The sequence below is a fragment of the Pelodiscus sinensis genome, chromosome 8, assembly GCF_052426305.1.
Source record: "Pelodiscus sinensis isolate ZL-2025 chromosome 8, ASM5242630v1, whole genome shotgun sequence".
In the NCBI taxonomy this organism is placed as follows: domain Eukaryota; kingdom Metazoa; phylum Chordata; order Testudines; family Trionychidae; genus Pelodiscus; species Pelodiscus sinensis.
The window spans coordinates 33,049,849-33,074,209 of NC_143059.1; the positions used below are offsets into that span (position 1 = coordinate 33,049,849).

Here is a 24,361-nt window from a genome sequence, read left to right on the forward strand (position 1 = left end):
TAGACTATGAGCCCCTTTTCCAGTTCACTGATCTCGTACTGTAGCAACGTGTCTGAGGCAGATCTCTGGATCTTTGCAATGATGTGAATACGGCAGTGTCAATTTTGACACTGAAGTTCTGCCACCATCATGTCTTCAACATCAGCAATCAAAACAGGGTAAGTAGACGGAAAACAAGTTAAATGAACTTCTAGGTCTCATTTTAAATACTTTCTGTGCAATGTACAGCATAAAGCCAGAGGGCCAGCATATTTGCTCTTTAAGTACTCTGATACCGAATAGAAAAATTAATACATCTTTTGTTTCAATCTGTGATAATCAATGTTCCCAATGTCTATTGACTTTGATACAGAATGGGTGAATTTCTTGTTTTCTTAGCTGTGACCTATCTTTAATTAAACTTTAATGTTACTTTTTATATTTATTAATAATTGAAATACAATATTAAAATCATAGTTAGTAATCCTTATTCAGTGCTAAAATGATTGTTATGTTAACCATTACCATAGTGACCTTTAATAGCTGAAAAATATGTTTACTATATGCAGTATAACCATATGTAAGCAATTCACCTCTTTTCCATCTTCAATACATGAAAAAATAATTGGCTTTCCCCCCTCTATTTGTACATTCATGAACAATAACGGTATTGATCTCCAGTTCAACTAGGAAATATTTGTTAATTATGATTTGGTTTAAGGGCCCTTAATTTTTCTTAAACCCTTCAGCACTTTCAACAGATCATAGACTACCAAGAAATCCTTGCCAGTCAGAAATTATTCTTGACTTTGTGTCAAGCTGATGCCGTTGTCTTCAGTACAATTCCAACTTCTGTAGTCGATTATAAGATGTAAGCAGAATTGTGAATCAGATTTTGAGTGCTTCAGAAATAATCATAGTTCGTTCAACTATAAATGAACACAAAATTATAAAAATAAGTTACAGAATTTTCAGTTAACCCAGGATATTCCAAGCCTTAAAATTCCAACCCATACTCTTATTTTTTTCCAGGAGAGCGATGAATTACATTTAAAAATGATACCAATAAGCATCTTTAAACTTATATTGTAGTTCTGACACTTTTATTTTCTAGTTTACTAGATTATTCCACAGAAGAAATCTTATTTTATAGAGGCCTCGTCTGAAGGCCTTGGAAATCAATTCAAGTTCTCGCATGAACAATGTAAATTGGGAAGAGGTGGTAAAAGTAGAGTCCACTTTATAACTTTAATTTCAGTATTACAACACTCATTTGAGAGGCAGGAGACCCAGGTTTAATTCCTGCCTCTGGCTGACAGGGAGAAAGGATTTGAACAGAATTCCCCCAGCTCTCAGGAGAGCACTGTAACCATTGTGATATCAGACAGTCAAATGTCAGGTTCTATGATGGGGCATACCCACTCTGCACTGGTCAGGAGGGGATTAACTCAACCCTGAGGGTGAAAGAGGTCATACAGCCCCTTTAGCTTACTGGTCATGCTCAGGCTGCTCTAATATAAAAGAGAACAGCTCAGCTTATTTGGGGCTGGTGGCTGGAGGGAGAGGACGTGCCAAGCCTCCTAGCCCCAGTGCTTACCTAGAGGCCAGGATGCTACTGCACAAACTGAGGCTGGGATGTCTCTTGAGACCTCACTGGGTTCGGGAGAAAGGAGCAGTACCCAAAGCACAGAGGGGTGTGGTGAAACTGAGGCCTACCAGTGAGGCAGGAAGCAGCCCCAGAGCGGCAATGGCAACTGGGGTGAATCAGCCGCTGGAAGGGTGTGCATGGTGTGGTCTGGAGTCCCCATTGACATAGGGGCGTGAGCAGGCCACCAGGGTCAGCGTGTTGCGGTCTGGATTCCCCACTGATTCCGTGGTGTGAGCAAGCCACTAACGGGCCCCGGGCTGGGGTCCAGTTGTATGGGAGGGCCTAGACCCCTTTGCTGGGGGCAGGGCCGGACTGAGGCATGGTCTACCTGGGCAGCTGCCTGGGGCGCAAACCTATGGGGGGCTCCTGATGGCAGCTGCAAGGGACGCTGTGCACCCGGCTCCTGCAGCACCAGCCCCGTGGCACCAACATCAGCGCCCTTTCCCCCATGGCCGTGGGGCCCTGTATGGCCTGGCGCGTGTGCCAGCAGCATTGGCTGAGCCGGGCTGGGCAGTGCAAATGGTGTGTGCCCCGGGGGCGGGCCCTGGGCTACGCACCAGCAGCTGTGGCCGGCCTGTGCATGTGCCGTGCGCCCCGGGGCCAGGCCCGCACATGTGCCGTGTGCCGGGGGCGGCGCGCATGCCCCGGCCCGGGGTGCCAAAAGGGCTTGGGCTGGCCCTGATTGGGGAGATATGTACTTCGTGCTTACCGACTAACTCTTTAAGGGTATGTCTACACTAGCTCGTTAATTTGAGCTAGGTAGGCAAATAAAGCAACTGGAGTTGCAAATAAAGCCCGGGATTTAAATATCCTGGGCTTTATTTGCATGTTCCCGTCCGGCCACCATTTTTAAATCCCCTTAGTTCGAATGAACTGCCCGCGGCTACACACAGCAGTTTAAAGTTAATCCGAACTAAGAATTTAGTTTGGATTAACTTTAAACTGCCATGTGTAGCTGTGGCCAGTCAGTTCGAACTAAGGGGATTTAAAAATGGCGGCCGGGCAGGAACATGCAAATAAAGCCCAGGATATTTAAGTCCCGGGCTTCATTTGCAACTCCGCTTGCCTGATTTGCCTACCGAGCTTGAATTAATGAGCTAGTGTAGACATACCCTAGCAGACTACTAACTTTGGGTTACGCCGGAACTAGTGAACTGGGTTGTCCTAACCTCAGAGGGCAAACTATAGACTTCGACTTGTGGGACACGGGGAGGAACGTTGGACTGAACGGCCAGAAAAGGGGGGGTGAACATTGGATCTCATCCCTTGGGTTGCTTCGGGAGAGGCTATTGGACGGGGCCCTCCTATAAAAAAAAGGTGGGTCGACAAGCTAAATCCCAGGATTACTGGCTGGAGGCACCCTGGTGATGTGGCCGCCCCATGACAGGCTCCCTCAGTTTCTGCTGCTGAAACTGTTCCACTGTGTATAATTAAAGTGTCACTTGAATAAAGGGAGAGAGAGTGAGAAGGCCAATAGACTGTTGGGAGTCAAGCAACCCTGGAGTCCAGTCCTCTTGCTCCAGTAACTCTTTAATTATGGAGCCTAAAAATGGGATTTAGATGGGTAATTACCTTGGAAAGTTAATAAAATCAACAAACAAAGGTCAGTTTGCTCCCATTGACTTCTATGGGAGCAAGACTGCGTCCAGAACATAATACAAATGATAGCCTATAACGTTCAGAAAAGTATAATCTTGACCAAAGGTGTGATGCTTTGAATGTACCAACATTAAAGATTAATAAATGAGCAATAAGTATTTGGATTAGTGAACTGGGGAACGTACCTTGGTTAAACTGTACAAATATAAAGGCACCAAAGACATAACAATTATACAATAATACCAAAAGTACTGTTTCAACTGTCTAAGCCCTGTGGCAGCAGCAGCAGCAGATTCATATGGCTATGAAGTATCTCTGGTGGCGTGTAGAAGGGACTTTTGTCTTGTTTGGCCCTTTACACATCTCCAGCCTCCAGTAATAGTCAGTATGGGAGGATTTAGGTTTCTTAGGTTTCCATCTATGCTCATTTGTGGTTGGTCTTGTGGTCTACTTCCTTTTATGTCAGTTTGATAAACCTTATGTAAAAGTTTACCTTCTTTTGTTTGTTGGACATGATCCCACCATTGTGATGCTCTTGTTCTCAACTGGTGCAAGGCTACAATGTGCCAGACCTTCTAAGAATCTCGTTTATGACAAAAACAACCATTGGATGTTAAGGATATACCTTAACTTGTGAGACTGAAAACTGTTTAGATTCCTCTCCTCAGCTGTTTATAATAACCACATTTCTGCTCCACATAAGAGTTATCACTACTTTAGTGAATGCTCGTGTAATGCCAACATGCAGAACTGAACCTGGGACTTCTGGGCTATGTCTACACTCGCAGCTTCTTGCGCAAGTACGGCAGTTCTTGCACAAGAATCCGCAGAGCGTCCACACTGCCCGCTTGCTCTTGCGCAAAGAAATTTACAGTACGACGTGGTAAGAGAGGGCTTCTTGCAAAAGTGCTACGATCTTTTTTAACAGGTGTGTAGCACCCCCTCTCCACCTGGTTACCTTCTTTAAAGCCAATCTCCTTACAGGTTTTGATGGATAGGTCTGGGTTCTTCTGGATCCCGCCACCCACTCAACTTTATTTTTTCTGATGGATTTATTTGGTGGTGCCTCCACCCCCCTCACTCCTTCCTGGCAGGGTCACCAGGGCAGCTTGGGAGGAAAATTCTAGCCCAGGGTAATCCCCACGTATTTGCCAGATAGTTGGAGACTCCCAGAAAATAGCACAAACACATACACTATAATAAACACAATTATATTAAACAGGAGACAAATAGAACATGGTAAAACACTATTTTTAGGGTCACCGGTGCCCAGCAACCATAAGATCACTGTCCCGTTGGTACGCGTACTTTGTTGGGGCCCTTGATGACTGTTGACCACAAAATACTTCTCTGCAGTGGTTTAGCAGTGGGGCTGACTATGTCCAGCACAGCCCAAAGGACTCACAAATGGGAGAAGGCAGCAAATCCCTCCACAGGTTTAATATGCTTCAGGTAATAAAATCCCCAAACAAATTCCCTGACTGACTAACTAAAAATTGGTGCACTCACACACTCCATGAATGAGCCTCAGGTTGAGAGATGACTCAGTCACTGCAAAGGGGCTGCTCTCTTCTCGCAGAGATCCTCTTCAGGCAGGAACCAGGCTGCTTCGGTCCCAGAATTTCCCTTCACCGTGAAGGGGTACAGGGCTCAAGGTGCAGGCCACACAACTGCACCAAAATTCAAACTATAACCTCCTAGCCCAGCATTCAGACCCACACAGCAGGCAGCAGCCCTAAACTCGCTGCTAGAGCAGAGCTGACCATGCGGTGACTGGTCTCACCCAGGGAGCTGGAGAGCCAACTCAGCCTGGCTGGGGAAGACTCCCAGGAAACTCCACAAACTGGGAATCAACAGTGGAGACATAAAACCCAGCTGACGGATCCTGCCTTCAGGTCCCTAGAGGCTAGTTCTCAGGGAATACCCTGCATGCAGGCCTGGGGCTTACTAGCTCTCACACAGCCAGCCCTCCCCTTGCCCTGGCTGGCTCCAGACTCCGCTCAACCATGGTCTCTCCTTCCCCCTGGAAGGGGCATCTCACTCCCTATGGGTTGCCGGGCAGACTCTGGCCCTGGTAGGGAGGGGGAGCCAAGGCAAACTCAGAGTGCCTCTCCCTGAGCTGCCAGCAGACAAGGCCCTGGGAATCTAAGTAATCTCCTTGGGGGTTACAGGTGTAAGCCTCTTGTGCAGGAGCTCTTGCGCAAGAGGGCAGTGTGGATGCTCAGCATGGATTTCTTGCGCAAGAAACCACTAAGGCTAAAATGGCCATCAGATGCCATGGATGCTCTTGCGCAAAAGCACAGCTTGCACATGGCAGTGTGGACATTTTCTTGCGCAAGACTTCTTGCACCAGAACCCTTGCACAAGATGTTCTTGCGCAAGAAGCCGCCAGTGTAGACATAGTCCTGGAATTTAGTGGATGAGCCTCTACTGCCTGAACTAAAAGCCAGCTGGCTGTCAGCTTAGGCTGTAGAGCAAGCTCATTCTCTCTCTATGTAAGTGGTCTAAGTGCCACTACTGTCCATGTGCAGCATTGGCAGGTTCATTTCCGTTATATCGTAGGCATGCATAGCTTTGGTTTCATCAACACTGAACTCAAGTTTCATAAATTCTGCAGTTTTTCACAGCTCTTCCAGCATTAGCTATAGTTGGTCAGTAGTATCTCTAGGTAAGGCAATGCTTTACAGATGGACCTGTACAGAGACCACAGTGGTTGTCTCCCCTTTTTTGGGATGAGACAGCATTTCTCTCTGTAGTATGACTGTAAATACTCTCCTTGGGACTGACACCAGTGCAATTTCTCCTATAATTTGAGAGAAAGCTAATCAGTATGGGTACATCTACACAGCAGGGCTAAAGCTGAATTAAGCTACGCAACTTCAGCTACATCAATTGCATAGCTGAAGTCAAAATAGCTTAATTCGACTTTTGCTGCTGTTTATACAGCAGGAAGTCAAAGGAAGAACACTCTTCCTTTGACTTCTCTTACTCCTTGTGAAATAAGGATTACCATGAGTCAGAGTAAGAAGTCCTCCAGCTCACCATTATTTTGAAATAACTGCTTGCAGTGTAGACGTGCATTATGTTATTTTGGAAATAAAGTCCGTTATTTTGAAGTAACACTGCTGTGTAGATGTACCCTATCTTTTTTGAAAAAAAAAATTGTATAATGCATCCCCTTTATACATATTCTGGGATTTGATCAGTTTCTTGAACTTTTAAATCTATTAAGCCAGTGAATTTAATCCAAGCCTTCACTTTTTAGCATTTCTGATGAGTTATTATCAAGACAAGGTGTTTTATCATTTCATAACTGTTTGACCCCCCAAACATCTCATCCTCTAATATCACTGATCTTTTTTTCTGCTAATTTCATTTTTGGACTCAGTTGCAGTTTACATCTTGGTGGGAATCTGTTGATTATTTCATAAAATCCAAGCAGCAGTGAGTAAGTAATGGAGTTACATGATAATATTGAGAATACAATAGAATTTTAAATGTCCCCTAGAGTTAACAAAACCAGCATAAAATTGGTCTCATTAGAGCATCCCTAATTTGGTGTGAAGACTGATAGCAAGTGTTCTCAGATCCTTCAGGGGAAGGGAGGGAGGAAGTATTTGTGGTGCATTTTAATGAATGTTATACAGCATAGCCAGAAGCAGGGCAGTGTATCAGTTCAATTTACTTGGGTTGATAATATCTTTGGTTACATTGAAAGGGAATTTTATGCTTTCTCATCCCAATCTGAACTCATGCTTCCTCTAATTTTTTTCCATCCATGGGCAGAATAAATTTTGTTATATGCACCAAGGCATGTGCAGATGTGCACCACATATACTGTGTGTGCTCTGGGCGGTTGGCTAATCATCTGTGTGGAACCTGAAACTCTCCTGGGCAGCCATTCAAGCACTCAACTTACAGGGATCACTGATGTCAACCTTGTTTGTTGTAAAGATTTTATTAATATGTTCTGAAGTAAAGTAATAAAGTATCATGCAATGTACATCTTTACCCAGGTACAACTGGATTCAATCCATTTGAAAGATTCTAGTTTCATTTACCCTAGCAAAAGTATAGAATAATTTATTGAAGTCTGGGATGAGAGCAGGCTTAGGCACAATGTGTTTGACTTGCTATAATTTGTTATAATTCTTTTTTTAAATGGGATTGTGTACCATAGAGAAATCAAGTGAACACAAAGTGAGCAGACAATGGCAGGTCTAAATATCATTCTTTATTCTGTTATTAAACAGTAAAGTTGTTTGTTCAAAAAATCCCTTTTGAGTTTAATCTGGAACAAGCTTTTAAAATGATTCCTACAGACAAGCCTCTCAGAATGTTTACTGCCTCTTAAAAATTAATATGACAGTATCACTAAATGAGATTCTCTAAAGCCCATAGGTCCTTAGAAGCTGTCTGATAAAGAATATTAAGCATTTTAAGTTGTTTAATTCAACTCTGTTTGGCATGATTGCCCGTGTTTTTGTAAGATAAGAACCTGATCTAAATGGCATAAAACAGCATTTGAAGACATAACAGCAATGGAGGTTTATTGCTGATTTTCAGTACTGAAGAAACCAGTGTGTTATCGTTGGAGAAGCCATTAATAAAATGCCATGTGTGGATAACTGCTGCTATTCTTTATTCACCTTGAAATCTGATGAAATTGGAAAAAAATATGAATGTGTACTTCTAAGAGTGAATATCAATTCATGTTTTATTAAATCTGAAGTCACCGGTTACCTTAGATAATACCATACAGACACATGAAAAAGTACTGGAAAAATTAGCTTTGATATATTTGAAGCATCTGGCATCTGATACATTAAAATGTTACTGTTTACAGGGAAGTCTGTGTCTGTGAAAATACTGATATAAAAAGTAATGGAGGTTTCATAGGTTGCAAGTCTAGATATACAGACATTGCTGTGGGAATACAAGATGTGCCAGAAGTGAAATACATACTGACTGTATAAAACATTTGAAGGTTCTTGGAGGTTACCCGATTAAAAAAAAATCTATTCATGTTCAATTTATTAGTGTAAGCCAGGTTTTGTAGTGCATGACTCATTCAAACTACAGCTGTACATTGAATTATTACAGGCAGTCCCCGACTTACGCGGATCCGTCTTACGTCGGATCCGCACTTACGAACGGGGCTTTCTCGCCCCGGAGGTCGAGGTGGCGGATTGCTACCTGCGAGCTCCGGGGCGAGAAAGCCCCGTTCGTAAGCTGCTCCGGTGACCCTGGTCTGCTGGAGACCGTCTCCAGCAGACCAGGGGCACCAGGCGGGTTCCCGCGCTTCTGAGGCTTTGCCAGAGCAAAGCCTCAGAAGCGCGGGAACCCGCCGCTGCTGCCGCTTCAGTCGCGGTGCCTGTGGTCTGCTGGGGACGGTCCCCAGCAGACCACAGGCAGGGGACTGAAGCAGCAGCAGCTGCGGTTCCCCGCGCTTCTGAGACTTTGCTTTGGCAAAGCCTCAGAAGCGGGGGAACCCGCCCGCTGCTGCCGCTTCAGTTGCGGTGCCTGTGGTCCGCTGCGGCTCTGCTCCCGTATCCCTGGTCTGCTGGGGGGGGGGGGGGGCGCGGCTAGTGTGCCCCCCCTCCCCCAGCAGACCAGGCTTTTGTTTTGGACCCTGGAGCAGAGCAGCTGGGGCTGCCAATTGGTCCTGCAGCGCCTTCTGGGCACTACTGGACCAACCCGGCAGCACCCTAGCTGCTCTGCCCCAGGTCCTGATTCAGCAGCTGCTGGTCAGTTTCAGCAGTGGCTGAATCAGGATGCCTGGGGCAGAGCAGCTGGGGTGCTGCTGGGTTGGTCCAGTAGTGCCCAGAAGGCGCTGCAGGACCAATTGGCAGCCCCAGCTGCTCTGCTCCAGGGTCCAAAACAAAAGCAGCACTCCAGCTGCTCTGCCCCAGGCGTCCCCAAGTCAGCCGCTGCTGAAACTGACCAGCGCTGACTACAGGAAGCCCGAGGCAGAGTTGCTCTGCCCCAGGCTTCCTGGAATCAGCTGCTGATCAGTTTCAGCAGCAGCTGACTTGGGGAAGCTTGGGATTCTTAAATTGAATCTGTATGTAAGTCAGAACTGGCGGTCAGTTTCAGCAGCGGCTGAATCTGGACGCCAGTTCCGACTTACATACAGATTCAACTTAAGAACAAACCTACAGTCCCTATCTTGTACGTAACCCGGGGACTGCCTGTATATGCAATGTAACTTTTGGAATTAAATCAGATGATAAGAATCCATAGCTTTATTCTTCCACCTACCAACAATCAATATTCTTTTTGACCTCTGCCCTCTGATCCTTCTAGCCATTGTCAATTTACATTTCTTATGCATTGTATTTTTTCAGTTTCTTCAGATAGGGAATTGTGAGGGAATTGTTGATTGTCCAAATAGTGTTTTGTTGTTAAATCTTGACAGAGCTGATGTTAGCGCTCCAAGAGGGCTACTTCTATTTTTCTTTTCAGTTTAATTATGCACTCAACAGACTAAATTAATCATATAAATCATTATTTTCAGTATCCTAGAAGTAGGCAGCTCTGTTCAGTGATCAGTTTCAGGCAGCACAGGTATGATGCTCTTGGATCCATCAATCAGATTTTTCTTAACTTTTTCAATACACTGATGACAGGTAGCCTATGTTAAAAAAAAAAAGTGATTGGGTATGCAGCTAGTTTAGCTAAGCCAGGGACTTAGCTCACAAAAATCAAAGGATAATTAATATTAATCGGCAAGGAAGCTGAGTTAATTTCTCACCTTCAGTAGTGGTTCTTCATTGGTGGGATAGTGCAGGGGAGAGAAAGCAGCAGCTGCTGTAGCATACCTGATGCGTCAGTCCAACATTTTGATGAGTACTAAGGATGTTAAAATGTGGTTAAGTGACTAGTCTACTAGTCAATGGAATTTCAATAGGCACATCTGCATTCCTCTTTTGACATGTACAAGAGTCCCCAGCTGATCCTGGGTTCTGGGAAAACGCAGAAGCGGCATTTTAAAGGGGCAGCCACCGCACAGCTGATCCATGGATCAGCTGTGCAGTGCCTGTGCCTTTGAAATGCTGCCTTGAGGTTTCAAAGTGGCAGATGTGCAGCGCTGCCACTTTGAAGTACTCCTTCCCCTCCTCTTTGCTGCCTCTATTTCATGCAGGCAGAAAAGGGAAGGGGTATCGACTAGTCGACTACTCAAATACTTATCAGATAGTCGACTAGTTTTTTACATCCCTAATGAGTACTAAATTCAAGTTACAATAATTTCATAAAAGCTTTATAAAAAATCTATTCTGCTGTGGGATGAAAGTCTGCTTTTATTATATTTGAATGACTCTGTTTCTACTCTTAATATATTTATATAATTTACCTAAAACTTATAATTCAAAGACTTTATTTATTTGGTAAAGTAAATGGTGAAAATGGAATTACTCAGATTGCTGTATTGATAGAAAAGTCTTGGTCAAAGTTGCCAGGAAATGAATTGGGCATGAAAACTGGATACAAATGTTTAGTTTTATCCTCAATTTACATGCACTCTGCAGGTGGAAGAAGCATGAGCTATGGGTCAGGATTTAGGGGAAGGTGCTTGTCATCAGTTCTTTCTGCTTACATAGCAGCTGGACTCTGGTTATACTGTGTGTTGCTATTGGTTTGATGATGAGCAGTTTGAAAAGACTGAGTTATTTCTCTGTCTTGCTTATTTGCATTGATTATGGTTTGAAAGTGTGAGGGAACCATTAATGGCAATGGATGCAGTAATAGCGCTAATATTACCAGCAATTTCATATTTTCCATTGTCGATCTAAGTGATATTACAAACTATTTTGCTTAGTGGAAGAACCAGTATTTGGATATTTATTTTCTTTCATATGCATTTTCAATTTGTTGCATACTGTTGTATTCATCTTTTATTTTGGTGCTCTCTGAAAGTGAGGAAACAGCAGGTATACTATAATTTACTGGACAAGTTTTCTCTCTCAGTTCTGCCTGCAGCCTCAGGATTGCTTCGGCCCTAGTTTAGAAATATCACTGATGTTTTCCAGTTTGGGCTTTTGATAAGAAGAATTTATTTTATGCTGAATAATTCAAAGTTATTATTATGTAGACAGAATTTTTCTTGGCTCTCATATGGGGTCAACAAACTCATTTCTTCAACTATCTACCCAGAATTTGAATTTTAAAGCTAAAAACTTAAATATACTTAAGATCTACATCTCCCACCGCACTCAGAAAATTCCAATATACTGGGCTTGATTCTAGTTGCATGGGCGGGGAGGGAGGAGGGCAGAGGGAGGAACTGAGGGAAGAACTGATAGGCTATGTCTACAGTACCAGGTTATTTCAAAATAACTATTTTAAAATAAGCTTATTCCTCTTTATAAGCAGGAGTTATTATTTCAAAATACAGGTTGAACCTCAAAATCCAGGACTCTCTGGTCTGGCAGGTCCTGGGATATTGCTGAACCAGAGAGCCCTGACTGGTAGGGTTGCCAGATAGTTTCACAAAAAATACCAAACAAAAAAAGGGTGAACAAAGTTGTCGAGAAAAAAAAAAGTACAAAAAAAAAAAAAAGTCACAGCTCCTTTAAATCTCCACACTCCACTTGCCCCTTCCAGACATTTTACATGTATTTTTTTGTATCGGACAAAAGCTGCAAATACCGGTCTGTCCGAGCCAATACCAGACATCTGGCAACCCTACCGACTAGCCAGGTTCAGAAGCACAGCCCAGGCTGGGCTGGCAACTGAGAGGTGAGCACAGCGCTGGCCAGGGCTGATGGCAAGGAGTGCAATCCCAGCTGAGGCTGAAGGCAATGGGGCCAGAGGCCAGGAGCAGTGTGGTGGGTGTGGGGGGAGCGGTGCAGCCCTGATCATTGCTGGTGGTGGGGAGTGCAGCCCCAGTGGGGGTTGGAGGCAGCAGCCAGGAGTACAGCCCCAGCTGGGAGCAGAGCCTGACTTCCCCTTGATTATCAAACTCCATGGTTTGGGACCACTCAGGTCCCAAGGTGCCAGACAAGGGAAGTACGACCTGTAACAAGCCCATTATTTTGAAATAACAGGCTTGGTAGTGTGGACGCTCACCTTGTTATTTCAAAATAAGGGGAGTTATTTTGAAATAACTCCCCAGTGTTGACATGCCCATACAGTCCAACTCTCTAATACTCAGGACAAGAATATTGAAGAGTTCATCTCTTCATAGCAACTCTGACTTATGCCACTGCTAGAGTCCTCTAACAGATAATGCAGCAGTTGATAATTGTCATAGCAAAGCCACATGTCTCCAAACCTTCTACTCTCAGAATCCTTTACTCCACGCCTTTTACTGAAGGGAAAATAAAAATCCATGTCCCTTAAAGAAGGGGATTTGAGATTGTCAACAATAGCTTTAGAAGTCAACTGAGATGGAATGCCCCCTTTGACTCATCCATCATACACAGAAGATGAATTTCAGTCAGTTATCTAATTGGTATCAATTTATGTTCCATGTTGTATGCAGCGATTGTTGAGGATGGGGGCAGTGTGTCAAAATAAAAGTCATGTCATGTCAGCTTTTGTTATTTTGCTATGGGTCTGATAGCAAATCTGGTACTGGATTTTAAATTTCAGTACCAGGTCTATTAAAAGGGTGAGGCCTGTGGATTTCACAGACATTTATTCTGCAAGTATCCTGAAACAAAGGGCAGCTCCAGTGTCTATCTTTAATAATGCGTCATCTGCAGTCATTCATAGGGAGGAAAGGGACACAAAAATGTATGGTATGCACCAACAGTCTGAGCTCCATTTAAGAAATTCGGTGTCATAAGGATGGATATGGAAAGACTGTTATTCAAATTTAGTTTCATACCTGTACCCCTTTCATGAAGACTCAGAAAAGACTTGATAATTTTTCAATTGTTGTATCTAGGTAGGTGTAGATAACTGCCCCAATTTGTATTTGTGTTCTTTTGTTTATTTTGTTTTGTTTTGTTTCTAGGTGGCTCCTGTAGTGTTGTGTCTAGAAACTATAATTTCCATGATGGACCGGGGAGGAGGAAAAAGTGAGAGGAATAAACCTTACCTTTGTTGTTATCAAGTCTTTTCTGAGTCTTCATGAAAGGGGTACAGGTATGAAACTAATATATTTTCCTGCAGATAATATCTAAAGCTGACCTGCAGAGAGATCTGTTTGCAAGTAAAGTTATCAATATTGCCAGTTCTGAAAATATGACTTACAGTGGCTGCTGTTTACCAAAGATGTTTTGATTCATCTGAAAAACTGTGCCTAAGGGAATATTTCACCCATGTCAAACTGTCTCAAAATTAAACAGTAATCTGTATCTTTGAAATGTAATAGAAGGTTGTGCAATAACATAACATTGCCCGTAGTGGTTTAATAAATCAGTCCTGTTTACATCAATTGGTATTCTATGTGCTCTCTGTTTTGTACTCCACATATATTGCTTCAAAGATATATATTGTTGCCTCTTTTGATCCCAGCAGGGTGTTTTCATTAGAACGTGAAAATGATGTGCAATTAGGTATCTTTAATGAAACCCTGTTTTATTTTCAAAAAATGTACAGAGTCCTATTTCTCTGAATATAAGAAGAATCAAACAGGAGATAGTTTCTTTGTTCAGAACTGCAAGTCCCTGTCAGCCAACACTTAGCCTTAGAAGCATACTCTCTAAGCTTTTTTCAGGGCCACTGTACTAGTCAGGGCCACTGTACTAGTTCCTCAACTGCTGTGTCTGATATTTCCTTGTTGCCTTCTTTTCCCACAGCTTCTTTGATCTTTCTGGTCTTTCACTAGACACACAACAATAGCCAGAGATTTCCCTCTACCCACCTGAGCCTTTGTTTTGGGCATGTGTGTGTAGGGGCTGCTATTGTTTCAACTACCTGCTTCCATAAAGAAGTGTAATGGCTTCATACAACAAGGGCAGTGGTGACACACCCCAATTTCATATAGGTTAACTCTACCCATGCCATATGCAGTAGAGTTCCAGGTGTATTTTTATACAGCTGTTTGTAAAGGTGTATCTTTAAAGACTGCCTTAGTTACTGCCAAAATAAATGGTTTTGCAACTTTATTTCTTGTAGCAAGAATGATACCTAATGGCTTCTTCAGATAAGGTAGACTATCTCCTTTATCACTGTTCTATAATCTGAATCTGACTTGCAGAACCCAACTTGTGTGTTTTTTTTTCTCTGCATCATAACTGGTAACAGATGCTGCAGTTAGGTTTCAATTAATAATTGTACTGATGATACATGAGCAGGAATAGACCCTAGCTGAGGGGTGGGCAATAATACAAAGGCAGTTCACCAGGCTAAGCCCCTAGTGGGCTGCTGCAACTATATTTACACACAGCTCTGCAGGTACGGACAATCACAACTCTCATTGGCTGGGAATGGTAATTCACAGACAACCGGAGCTGTGATCCCCAGTACCTTTGGAGGTTCAGGTAAATACGGTGGTGTGGGGGCCTGCCAGGGGCTAACCCTGTCAGACCAGATCTGGCCTGTGGGCTGGTATTTGTCCTCCCGTGCTCTAGGTCTATCTCCCATAGCTGCATCGATTTGTAATTCTAACAGAAGTTAAAATTATAAAAATAAACAGATGTGTCCAGAAATGAAAGTGAATAGGGTCATTGTAACTTTTTCAATGATAACTGCACTTTAAATGTGGCAGTCAAAATAAACTTGAGCCCTTTAAGCCTAAATCTCTAATATATTTTTGAGATAAGAAGCCGAAGGAAGAATAAAAATAGCGAGTTACATCGTTTTTTTGTTTTTGTTTTCCCATTTGCTTTGTTTCTGATTGGTTTGTTCTCGTTTACTTTAATAAATCAAACAACATAAGATAATTATTGCTAAATAACTGCAATTTTCTGCCTTCCTGATTTGGATAGCTTTCACTGCAGCTCCATCTGCATTTTGTATATAATCCACTAACAAAAGTGATCTCCCCTGAGCACACACTATGCAAGAAAGTGGAGACAAAGCTCATTAAAATCTTTACAAAAAAGATCAGAAGCAGGGCTAGTTGAAAAAACCACTGGGAGATTAGAAAGAAACAAACAATACATGTAGATTAAAAACATTTTAAAGAAACAACAAACATTTTAGAATGTGTCATTTTATTGAATTGGAATCTTGAAAAATAGAAGAAAATTGGAGGGATTTATGGATATGCCACCATGATACTGTGGGAAGTGTTGGGCTCAAGCCAGACATTAGATCTGAACATCCCTTACTTTTGGACAGCTGGTTTTGAAATCTGACCATGGGACCAGCTGTGAATTAAATAGCTGACCTGTCTGTCTGATGGGTTGAACCCAAGCTTTGGATTTTAATATTACAGAGTTTTGGAGGAATTTGAAAGCTGGATTTGGTAGCTCAAGTCTGTAACTCTGTCACTAACTGCTTTTCCTGTTCTGTGCTGCTCTAAAAAATAAAACCAGAAAAAAATTTAGAACAGACAAACCTTGTTGATTTCAGTAATTCCTGACACTGTTTTGCCCAGTTTAGAATACAGTTTCACTGCTTAATGAACAAAAGCAGAAATAAACATGATGAAAAGAGAGAAAATAAACACACTAAATCATTATGCGATTTCCTAAATAGCTTCCTCTCTGTTCGTGCTTTGTGCTTCCTACAATATTCATGGCAAATTATCTGTTTGTGGTAAAAGGCACATTTTGGCTATTTATTACATGGATACACACACACACATGCATACTTCCTCACCTTTTATCTGCACAGATTGATAAAGATAATCTTTAATTTATTTCCTATAGTTGTCCTACTGCATGCCTTTGCCATTGACATTAATTTTCTGACCAATTTACATGCAGCATAACTTGATTGTTTTGTATCATTGAGTTTAGCCCTATCTCTGTAAACTTTTGAGACAGGGACTGTTGGCATAGATATTGCTCAGAATACTTGGAATCCCCTCCTCCACTTGTCTGTTATTTAAAGGCTCTTCTTCCTTGCCTTGTCTGCTTAGATATCTCCCTGCTCATTATTGCACATCTTAGAGATGGAGCCATATGTATAAAGCACAATCCTTCCCTGCAAGGTACTGAAATATTTGAAGAATGATCTTGGACATAGGAAAACCTCAGACCAGGCCTGTTGATGAGTGGGGGTGGGGGGAGAAGGGGAGGGCAAAAAGCGTCAATTGCCCCGGGGCCAAGTGATTCAAAGGTGGCTGGGACTCCAGCTACTACTGCAGTCACAGCTGGAACCCCAGTCCCTTTATATCACTATTGGAGCCCCATGCTGTGGGACGCAGGTGATGCTGTCTGTATGGCTATGTCTAGACTGCAAGCCTCTTTCGAAAGAGGCTCTTTCGAAAGATACTTTCAAAAGAGAGCGTCTAGACTGCACGTTGAACTTTCGAAAAAGCGGCTTGCTTTTTTGAAAGAAAGCATCCAGTGAGTCTGGATGCTCTCTTTCGAAGAAGCCCTATTTACATTGAAGAACGCCTTCTTTCGAAAGAGGAACTTTTTAAAGAAGGCGTTCTTCCTCGAGAAATGAGGTTTACCGCCATCGAAAGAAAAGCCGCGTTCTTTCGATTTAATTTCGAAAGAACGTGGCTTGAGTCTGGACGCAGGGGAAGTTTTTTCGGAAAAAGGCTACTTTTCCCCAAAAAACCCCTGAGTCTGGACACAGCCTATGACACTGGGAAGGGGAAGGTGTGATCTGGGTGGCACTGAAGGCAGACTGCCCTGGCCCCACCCCTTATGCCCAAGGCCCTGCTCCTTTCAGGAGTGCAGATCTGCCCCTTCCATGCCCAGAGGCCCAGTGAGTCTGTTGGCTTGCCTGCCTCAGAGAAACATATTATTTGAGTCTCCTCACCTTACAGTTTCTGAAACTTTTGTTCTGTTGATTTTTACATGGCAATTTTTTGGTACATCCTCTTCTAGAAAATTCTCCCATGGAAGCCACAGATGTATATGCGAGCCTGATGCCCATCCTAATACTGGCTCAGCTACCATCACTGAAAATGGATTGGATTTTTTCAGGCGAGAAATTTTACAAAAATGTCCTCACTGTTCTAACATTAGTTCACTTGTAATAGTGTTAAGGAGGTTTACTGAAAAATTGATAACTCCTTTCATTTTACCATAAAATTATAAAATAAATCATATGGAATATAAGTATTGTACAGTACTTACATTTCAGGGTATAGTATATTGACCAGTATAAAAAAGTCATGGTCTGTATGAAACGTTACTGCTTTTTTTGTATCTTGCTTTAAAACCTTAATGCTAATAAGCTTCTGCCTACCAACTATATTTTAAGTGTAAGCAGAGTCTGAACCACTGCAGCCAGCAAAAGGGGAGGGCAGCCCTGCATGTGGTTATGTTCACTCAAAGGATCCGACCAGGTGCCGTGCGCACCTTGACCTTCTGCTCACAAACAGGGAGGAACTAATAGGAGAAGTAGAGGTGAGTGACAACCTGGGAAGCAGTGATCATGAGATGGTAGATTTCAGAATCCTGACCAAACGAAGAAAAGAGAGTAGTAAAATACACACCGTGGACTTCAAAAAAGCAAATTTTGACTCCCTCAGAGACTGGATGGACAGAATCCCCTGGGATGCTAACATGAAGGGGAAAGGGGTCCAAGACAACTGGCAGTATTTTAAAGAAGGCTTATTGAAGGCACAAAAAGAAACCATCCTGACACCTAGCAAGAGAGGCAAACATGGTAGGAGACCGGAATGGCTTACAGGGAAAATCCTTGGTGAACTGAAGCACAAAAAGGAAGCTTACAAAAAGTGGAAACTTAGACAAATGACCAGGGAAGGGTTTAAATGTATAGCTCGAGAATGCCGGGGGGTTATCAGGAAGGCAAAAACGCAAATGGAATTGCAACTGGCTAAGGATGTGAAGGATAACAAGAAAGGTTTCTACAGGCATGTTAACAAGAAGAAGATGATCAGAGAGGGTGTGCGTCCCCTACTGGATGAAGGAGGTAACCTAGTGACAGATGATGTGGGGAAAGCTGAAGTACTCAATGCTTTCTTTGCCTCTGTATTCACGGAAAAGGTGGGCTCCCAGACTAATGCGCTAAGTGACGCAAGATGGGATGAAAATGGACAGCCCTTGGTGGGTAAAGAACAGATCCAGCGATGTCATTATTCCCCTTTATTCGGCTCTGGTGAGGCCACATCTGGAGTATCGTATCCAGTTCTGGGCCTCCCACTACAAAAAGGATGTGGATGCATTGGAGAGGGTCCAGAGGAGGGCAACCAAAATGATTAGGGGGCTGGAGCATATGACTTATGAGGAGAGGCTGAGGGAGTTGGGTCTGTTTAGTCTGCAGAAGCCAAGAGTGAGGGGGGATTTAATAGCAGCCTTCAACTTCCTGAAGGGAGGTTCAATGAGGGTGGAGAGAGGCTGTTCTCAGTATTGACAGATGGTAGAACAAGGAGCAACGGTCTCAAGCTGTGGTGGGAGAGGTCCAGGTTGGATATTAGGAAAAACTATTTCACTAGGAGGGTAGTGAAGCACTGGAATGGGTTACCTAGGGAAGTAGTGGAGTCTCCATCCCTAGAGGTGTTTAAGTCTCAGCTTGACAAAGCCCTGGCCGGGTTTATTTAGTTGGGATTGGTCCTGCCTAGAGCAGGGGGCTGGACTTGATGACCTTCTGAGGTCTCTTCCAGCTGTATGGTTCTATTTTTCTATGATTTAGCCCTGCAAGATAACTAACTGTTGATATGCAAATGTAGGTCATTCTGGAATGGGGAAGGAATCCGGCGTGTGAGCAATTCAGCCAGACCTAATGAATGGTCAATTGTTGGAATGGAATATGATGTATTGTAACTAATTTGGCTGTTGTGGGGTCACAAACCATGTTACCCCTAAATGTAGGAACTGTAAAATATGACACCAATGCTTGCAGGAGAGACACCATTATTGTAAAAGGTCTCCGATGAACAAACCTCCCCCTTCCAGATTTGAGTGGACTGAGTTGGGGGGAAGGGACTTGAGCCAGCCAGCTACATGTCCTCCAGGTGTGAGCTGTAAGACTGGTTCAGCCTGTTTCCTTTCCCCTCTGTTCTAAAGATAGACCTAAAGCAGATTCCATAAGGAGTCTTTACTTCAGTAGAAGCTGGAATCTTTTGGCCAGTCTAGGTGGTGGCTAAGAGCTGAAATCACGAAGGGTACATCTACATTTGCTCCCTAGTTCGGACTAGGGTTGCAAATGCAGACGAGCGAAGTAGCTAATGAAGCCAGGAATTAAATATCCCGTGCTCCATTAGCATGATCTCGCCGGCACGCTACTTCGAATCACAGCTGATTCAAAGCCCTTGGTTTGAACTAACGTTACTCCTCAAAAAATGGTTTTGGTTCGAGCTAACGCATTCCAGCGCGCGCTTCCTGGTTCGAATCAGCTGTGATTCAAACTAGTGTGCCGGCAAGATCATGCTAATGGAGCGCAGGATATTTAAATCCTGGCTTCATTAGCTACTTAGCTCGTCTGCATTTGCATCCCTAGTTCGAACTAGGAGCAAATGTAGATGGACTCTAAGAGCACTAGTTTGGCCTGGAGCTAGACCCATAGCAACTGGCGGGTGGCTGGTAGGAGAAGCGGCAGGCAGCCAGCAGGGCAGCTGGCAGGAGCTTGTTGAAGGAACCCCACTAGACATTGAACCCAGCCCTTCTGGTTGCCGACTGATACCAGCAGAAGGGTTACATAAGTATTGTGTCACCTAACCAGGTCTAATCCTCACAATGGATTAAAATGCTGACAGGACTTGATGGCCCAGGTACACTAGAGCTCTCAATGTTGCTATCACTGGCATAGCTGAACAAGGGTTAGCAAAAATGAGAGTTTTATATAATTTTTTTAGGGTGGTATGCAATGCTTTAGTGTGAATAGTTTTTGAAATGGTCTCAGGTACCACACACACAGTCCTATGCTTACATTAGCCTTTTGCATCAAGCCATGCTGCCCTACATGCCTTGCAATGAAAATCTCGAGTTGAGGTCTATATCATACGCTTGGATACTGATACCTCGAGTCATTACAATTAGGAATTATCCTGTCTTCAGCACACTGAAAAATTTTCTGTTTGAAGGAAACTGACTTATTACCCATGCCTTTGTCATCTGCTCTAGAGAGTGTCTGGCAGTGTTGTAAATATGAAAAAATAAAATTAGAAAAGTGGTGTTTTGCATCTGTGATCCATTCAACTTACAAATGAAGAACATTTTTTCCCAACTTTCTGATGGCATGAATAATTGGGCTCATGTCAAAATCTCCTGTCATAGTCAAACATCTTTCAAGATGCTGTACTTATAGATTGACAATATAGATGTTCATGATCCCAAAATGTTCTCATTAATGCTTGGATTCTATTCAGCTCATTAAAGTATGCAAAGCCACTTTTTCAGAAGAGTGTATTTTGCAAAAATGTAAAATTGGAGTGTGAAAGTACGGTTTTGTTTAATTCAAAGGTCAAATGGAAAAAAATCATTTCGGGTAGAACCAAAATTATTTTTTTTGCATTTTTTGGCAATTCATAAAAGTAAAATCATTTTGGGATAAACAAAACATTTAATTTTAGTCTGAATTTTTTAATTAAAATTTTTAAAATTGAAGCAGCATCTAAAATGAAATCATTTCAAGTTTGAATGCAAAATATCAAAATATCAAACCAAACTTTTAAAAATATCTTTTGGCTTTATTCATTAAAACATAATTTGTGATTTTGACAAATTCACAAATTGTTTTGGTTAACCCACTTGTGCATTTTTGGGAAGCTATTCACAGACTTGACATGACTGACATCAGCACTGGCACCTCCCTTTCCCTGGCCATTGTGTGAAAGCAGCAGCAGTACTTTCCTCTGTCCCTTTTCTTCCCCCACCCCCACTTTTATTCTGGGTATGCGTCTGGGATGTGACACACCTAGGTTTGAATCCCTGCTCTGGAAGAGCTCTGAAATCAAATATTTATTGATGAATAAGACATTCTGAAAAATTTCAAATTTGATTGGACCAACTGATTTTTTTTAAAAAACTTTTTTGAAACTATTGCCAAACAAACAAACAAAAATCAGTTATTTTCCCACCTATGCTTTTGGATGCATTCATGGAGTTTCCAGAATATGTTCATTTGAGTAAACAGATTCATTGTCAGGTAAGGACAAAAGCAAGGAGAGTTCGCTATCTGTGTCATCTTCCGTCCTCATTTGTCTTCAAAGAGCTCTTCAGGGAATCAATGATTGTTACTGCTACAGGCTGATTCAGTTCCAGTGCTTTTTAAGGTCAGAATAAATCCTTCTATACCCAATATGCTCTCAAAAATCATGTTGTACAGGTAAAAATAGCAGTACTAGAGTTTTCTCTTTCATTAGTGATCCTAGCCACAAATCGTGTCTTGAATCTACAAAAGATCCTCCTCAACCACCTGTCATGGAGGTAATGTTACCATTATTTTCTCTTTGAAATAGTGACAAGATTGAATATACATTACTGCTCTGCATCTTTTGAACATACAGCGTCAACCACAGAATGAGTAGAATGACAGATACCAGATAGTTTACATTCATGTCCTGCAAGAACACACTTTGGGAAGAATCAGATACTCTTTACCACTGCTCATTATAAGCCCACACTGCATGTGACAGCTACAGGCCTGCCAACACAGAGCCAGCAGTCACTGACCCTTACACTGACCCTGACCCAGTGGCCCCAATATGAGCCGGGCAGTCAGATCCAGCCAGAACCTCCACCGCCCAGTCCCCCAGCTCCCAAGAGCCAGCCAGGGGCCGGAGAAGGTGGGTGCCTTCCTGTACTAGTGCGGCGATCATGGTCCTCATTGAGGTTTGGGGGGAGGCCTCCAACGTCCATGATCTCCGCACTAGAAGGAGGAATGTGTCCGTCTATAGCTGCCACCATGGCCACAAAAGGCCACATGTGCACCCAAGAACAGGTGCGCATGAAAATTAAAGAATTGCGGCAGGGATATGCCAGGGCCACATGGGGCAGCTCCCCAACAGGGGCACACACCTGTCCCTATTTTGAGGCCCTGGACCGCATCTTGGAGGGTGGGACAGTCCATGGCAGCCCAGGGGGCAGCGAGCCGGGAGCAGAGGGCCCTGACCAGGGCATAGAGGAGGAGCCTTCACGGTGCTTGCCAAGTCCCAGCAGCCGACTCACCAGGGTCATCCAGGGAGGCCACAACATGTGAGTGCCATCACTGTCCCCTTACGGGGGAGAGAAGGCAGAGAGGGAGACCAGGGACTGCAAGCGTGGGCCTTGCTTACCACGGATGACGCAGCAATCTGTGAACATGCGAGCATGTGCCGTGCCACCCCTGGGAAGGTGGCTCCAGCAGGCTGCAACACAGGGGCCTTTGCCTGTTAGCCACACGTGTGTGTGAAGAGACATGACATGCTCCTGACCCCAGGGTGGGACACAGCAGGATGTCCTCCCTTCACAAGCCCCCTCTACACAGAGGCAGGGGACATCTCCCCCCCACCTCAGCAACACTATAGACAGCACAGTGGCATAGGTGCGGTCTTGGAGCAGCTCCCACTCCAGGGGATAGCTGGACAATCTGACCATTGCCTCTGTGCTAGCACATCGGCTCTTATGGTGCAGGGAACTGTCATCCTCACCTTGCACAGGGGGGCTGGGCTTCACCCACTGTGTCCCCAGGGAGAACTGACCACTTCTCTTGTTTCTCCACAGCCGCACCAGCTGCACGTGCAGGGCGCACCACCCCACCCGGGACATGCTCCCGCACATGAAGGCTCTGCAGAAGGACCAGCTGAACACTGGAGGGGTACCGATAGCAGCACCTGGGAGCACTGCAAGCCCCTGCACCGCACCCTAGACCGCTGGGTGGAACTAGATTTGGAGCTCCGGCGGCAGCAGCTTGCATAGGGTCACGCCATCTGTGCCCATCTGCAGACTCTGGTGCAGAGCGTGCTGCCTCCTGCTGCTCCAGCACCTGCTGCCTCCCCAGCTACCGCTCTTCCTCCCACTACTTCTCCCCTCCTACTTCTCCCTCCTCAACCTCCTCCTCAATCTCCACACCCCCCACCTCACCCTCCACACCCTCCTCCCCATCCCCCCAGGGACGCTGAGGCCCCCAGATCCACAGTGCTGGGAGAAAGTTGGCCCGGCAAGTTCCCCACCCCTGAGCTTCCCCTCCCCCTTCTTCCCCTAGCTTCCCCCTTCCAGCTCCCTCCTCCCAGGTTTCTCCCTCCCCTCTCCTGCCTCCTTTCCCCAGTCTCCCCAAAGTTTCATCTGCCCCCCAGTTTTGTTAAATAAAGACTGCTTAAGAAAAAAACATGTTTTTTATTTTACATTAGGAAGTACAGTGGGGGGAAGAGAGGTTAGTGGAAGGTCATGAGGGTGGAATGAGGCACAAGCCTCCAGTGGGGCAGACCAGGGAGGTTCTTAGTGCTCCGCAGGGTGGAAGCTCTCCCGCAAGGCCTCCCGTATCCCGACAGCCCCCCAATGGGCCTCCCGGCTGGCAGCCATGTGGGGCTACATGTACAGGCCAGCCAAGGCCTCCCCCTTTTGCTCACACAAGTTGTGCAGCACACAGCACACTGCCATCACGTGCAGAATATTCCGCTCGGAGAGGTTGAGGCGGGTGAGGATGCATCTAAAATGGGCCTTCAGCCGGCTGAATGCACCCTCCACCACGATGTGGGCCCTGCTGAGCCTAGCGTTAAAGGCTTGTCGGGAGGGGTTGAAGTGTCCCATGTAGGGCTTCATGAACCAGGCTTGTAGGGGTAGGCCGCATCCCCCACCAGGCAGACAGGCATGTCCACATCCCTGACCCTGATGTGGCAGTTGGGGAAGAAGGTCCCGGCGTGCAGCCTCTGGCACATGGAGGAGTTGCGGTACACCCGTGCGTCATGTGCTTTGCCGGACCAGCCCACATGAATGTCCACGAACTGCTCCCAGTGGTCAGACACAGCCTGCAGGATGACTGAGAAGTATCCCTTCTGGTTTATGTAGAGGGAGGCCTGGTGTTCTGGGGCACGGATGGGGATGTGCATCCCGTCGATTGCCCCCCCACAGTTGGGGAAGCCCAGGGTGCCAAACTCCTCGATGACCTCATCCACATCAGTGAGGCAGATAACTCTGTGGAACAGCACTCTATTGATGGCCTTGACCACCTGCA

At 44.4% G+C, this 24,361-nt stretch overlaps 1 long non-coding RNA gene across 1 annotated transcript; it reads left to right on the plus strand.

Annotated features, from left to right (window-relative positions):
* On the plus strand, positions 1–23,518 carry LOC106732621 (uncharacterized). The gene is made up of 3 exons (XR_001368864.4): positions 1–158; positions 13,188–13,318; positions 22,912–23,518. It is a non-coding gene; the product is annotated as an uncharacterized LOC106732621 (long non-coding RNA).
* Positions 23,519–24,361: the final 843 nt, after the last annotated feature.